At 30.2% G+C, this 4,371-nt stretch overlaps 1 protein-coding gene across 8 annotated transcripts in view; it reads right to left on the bottom strand.

Annotated features, from left to right (window-relative positions):
• The window catches only part of LOC106464418 (dynamin-1-like), a 58,796-nt gene that overhangs the window by 32,392 nt on the left and 22,033 nt on the right, over positions 1 to 4,371 (bottom strand). The window lies entirely within an intron of this gene.

Here is a 4,371-nt window from a genome sequence, read left to right as displayed (position 1 = left end):
TCCCCTTCACGGGTCGCCGCGCACGGCAAACACATGGGTGGATGTTTAGATCCCAGAGAAAGTAACTGTAAATACAGAACCTTCCCTGGGAGGTCCCCTCACCACGTAGAGGAATCCACGTCGAGGGGCAGTAAATGTGACAACCTCGTAACCATTTTGTGCTTGTTATAGTTTTCATGCTATAGCTTTTAAATTGGTAAGCGAATGTTAACAAAATTTGGCAACTTATCAGTAAACATTACAATGCTTTCATACGCAAAATAAAACAAAATTCAAAATCTATTGTTTATTTCTAATTGTTTAGGATCTTTTGTTCACACCTAGGGAGGTGGTTAATATGTTGACAAACACAAAATACTTCTAAAACCACTTTATTTATTTTATATTGAGGTAGATAGATCAAAACCTCTTCTATCTAAATGAATTCAGCTATTTTCAGATGATTTCAGTTATTTTCAAAGCTAATACTTCATTAGTACTAGTTCTTTTGGCCATCAACTGTGATAATGTAGCAGTGTGTAGCAGGCTGTAGTAATCAAACAACTGACAGAGAACAAAAATGACATTATAACAAGACTTAGTTCATCATATTTACAAGGGACAACAGTTTCTTAGCAAATATAAATCTATATTTAGGAATAAGGCAGAAAACTGTATGAAAACAATTGCATTGTTTTTAGGATAGGCTCCCGAGCTGTGCAAGAATAAAGTTGAAAATTTTCAATATTCTTTATAACTGGACAACTAAAATAAAAAAGAAAGAGAAAAAGGTTGGCAGCAGGTGCCAGCCAGTCGCTTTCCCTCTTGCTTGTAGTTTAAAGTTGATGACAGTGCCAGATAGCCTTAGTTGATTTGCCATAACAAATACAGGATGAGCAAGTTTGGTGGCAATGGGAATCAAACCCAAGACCATCAGTACACCCAAAATGTACTGCTTTGACACCCTTGAATGAACCACTTGCAAATATATATATTTTTAAAATGTATCTACTCCCCCAGCAATCGGTTTTGTCACTTCCCCTGAAAACATATGATGTTATCAAAACACAATGCAATTACAGTTTAACAAAGGAAATACAGAAACTATACTCCTTGAATGGAATTAATAAATTAGATTTAAGTTTAAGCAGGAGTTTTCTCAAGGTCTCTTATGACAAAACTAGACCAAAGAAACAGAAATAAAAAAACCTAGACTTAATTATAGACCATATAACTCAAGTGGATTTAGTCTGCAGTTATAAATTGTGTTTGGAAGGACCCAGCAAATAAGTTGGGCTAAAAAAAATAGAGTGAAATAAACTAATACTTTTCTGTTAATTGTGTCTATATAGCCCAAAGAAAATAAAACCCACTTTTAAGTTGAATTACATTTCATTTTACTTCAAATATAATTTACTATGTAAATGAACTCAACTTTGATTACAGATTAATGTATATAAATGCTTATACTAAAGAATAGTATCAAGTGCAACAAAAATGTCATATTTATATATATAAATAAACCCTGAAATGTTTGGAAAAGTTCCTCTAGCTGTGTGTATGTGTGTGTGCTCAATGAGAGTCCAGAAATCCTTAGAACCACATCTTCATTACATTTATTACACTTAATTATAAGTATGCCCAAACAGCTTAGAAATGCCTTCAAATCTGTAGCCAAAATGTAAAGAAACCAAATTTGTTCAAACACTCCCAATAGTTCTTAGATATAACCAGTTTTTCTTGACCATTAGAGTATCAATTCAAATTCTTGACTTAAGATGCAACAGCATTACAATCTTAATTAAATCAAAACAATAACTAGACAGTTTTCAAACTAATAAGAAAGTTTGACATCAGATATAAATACTGACTTTAGAATGATAAAAAAAAAAGGTTATTCAAAAATCATAAATAATTATTCTATATCATTAATTATGATCTTTGGCTTTATTTATACTTTCCCTGACTTTTATGTTGTTAATGTTTCAGATTTTCATAGTTTTTCCTTGCCTTTTCATCCTACAAGCACGAGGTCTGTTCAGTGGACTGATGCCACACAGAAGAATAAATGTGTGTTATAAATCCAGGTTTAATAAGTGTACCTTCATGAAATTTAGCAAACTCTTAGTAAACCTGAAAATCCTATAGAACAAAAAACAAGAGGGAATCCCCCAATAACCATGTCAAACTCAAAATTCTTTTAGGCAGGATTAGAGTAACTTAATCACGAGATCTTTTTTTTCTCATTTTAGTAACTATATTTTTGTGCACTAGCAATACCAAGCACGGGGTGCTCATATAACACATTCAATTTTATTAGTCATCAGGATCTCTACCAGCTTACCTTCAAATTGAAATTCTTTTAGACAGGATTAGAGTAAATTAATCTAAGAGTTCTTGTTGTGGTCAAATATATTAATTGAAATGGTTTGACCTCCTGGGTCCAAAACTATAATTAGATCTCAAATCGGTCAAGAGATTATGGAGCTATGACATAAAAGTTTGTACTTGAAAAAAAAAAACAAACAAACTTAGAGCCATTCTGAGAGCCACTATGGTGCAGATTAAAATCAGATTTTTTGATAAAGTATTTTTAATAAAGATTTGTCTATAAATTTACAAATTAAGCCTGACTCAAACTGATTAGTTGAGTGTAAGATGATTTTCATGCTAAGATAAAAATTATTTTTTACTTTTACGTATTCATATTTCATTTACAGGACCTCTAAAGTCTTCTAGATGAATATCACAAATCTTATACTTTTTTGTCGCTTATTTTCTCTAACCTATTAAAAAGTATAATGAAAATATTTAAAAATATGAAAGTACTTTTTTTTCTAAAATGACTGCAGATTGTAACAGATAATTACAATTTTCTATCCTAAACAGGTTCATACTCCTAACAATTTCATATCTGCTTTCATTTTATCTTAGTTTTATTGCTTTTTGAACTATGTTTAACTACTAAACTGGTGTAACAAAGCAAAAAATCACCTGGTGGGAACATAGTTCAAGTTACAGTAAAAAAAGTATCAAATTACATAATATACAAGGAGCAGTTTGTATACTACCTCAAGTACAAATAAACATTTTTTTTTCCATTTACGTTTTGTTATCTAACCTAATAAGTTATAGCAATAAATAAAAACTATACAAAAAATAAGAAACTTAGTACTTATGCATGGGTCTTGTACTTTTTCTTATTGAAAGCTCAATAAAAGTTAACTCCTAATTTTTAATACTTTATTTTATTTATTTCAAATATGCAATTTAGACCACAAAATCACAAAAAACAAATAATACAATAGCTTGTATAAGTTAACTGGCTTTCTAATTAAGCTACAAGATAATTAAAATACTTCCCTCCCCTGGTTGATACGAAGCAGTTTGTTAAATAATTTAAGCACTATCATCAGATAGAGAGAGGTGGTCTTATATAGAAATCAATAGATTATTTTCTTTCTACTGGTTACAAGTAATCCAAGATAAAATGTTGAAGAGAATTGCTGAAATTTTTTTAAAACAAAAAGTGAAAGCAAGTCGTGAGTTTTATTTTATCTCACTAAAGCAAGGCAACTGGAGTCTACAAGTTCACATTTTAATTTAGCTCAGAGATATCTACAGTACAATTGTGAACCTTGTGGGAACTTGCAACTTCATATAATGGAGAAAATAACCAGAGCAATGAAGTGTCACATGATACAGAGAAGTGAAGACTGAGAACTTATATAAATATTTCCTTTTGAATCAACTCTTCGCCACATAAGCTCAGTCAATTTGACCGACCACATGAACTCTGTGCTCATTTAAAGTCTATCGTTTTGATACTACTAGCTTTTAATACAATATATACATCTTCACAAAATTTGGTAGACTTTCAGTAAAAAAATGTCTTTGATATAAAAAAAAAATCTTATATTTTTTTACTAGTACTTGTGCAGAGAAATTTTCATCTTTATCTCAAAGGTCATTTGCGTAATCTCTAAAACTTAAAAACATATGAAATGTTTATTTTCAGTAAACTTTATATTTTATCTGTTATTTTCTCTACTCTAACTATACATGGCATTATAAGTTGTAAATCACTAGGCGAATATAGACCTCATGTTACGCTATTGAATTACATTACCCACGAGCTACTCGCGTGCATGCCTTGTGAAACATTTTTTATTATATTATTTATTTTACCTACTCTAACATTAACTAACCTAAAGAGATCCCTATTTTTACATTTTAGTTACTTTTATAATAATTGATAAAAATGAAACTAAGAAAAGAATTACTTACCTGGGTCTTCTTTCTTTTGCTGTCGACTGTTGATGATACTTAATCCTACTATTTTTTTTATACTAATGGTAGTAATGCACTAAATAATTTTTATCTAATTAAATA

The sequence above is a fragment of the Limulus polyphemus genome, unplaced genomic scaffold (genome assembly GCF_000517525.1).
Source record: "Limulus polyphemus unplaced genomic scaffold, Limulus_polyphemus-2.1.2 Scaffold1646, whole genome shotgun sequence".
Classification (NCBI taxonomy): Eukaryota; Metazoa; Arthropoda; class Merostomata; order Xiphosura; family Limulidae; genus Limulus; species Limulus polyphemus.
The sequence above is the reverse complement of the archived record's forward strand: the minus strand, read 5'-3'. Positions and strand labels throughout refer to the sequence as shown.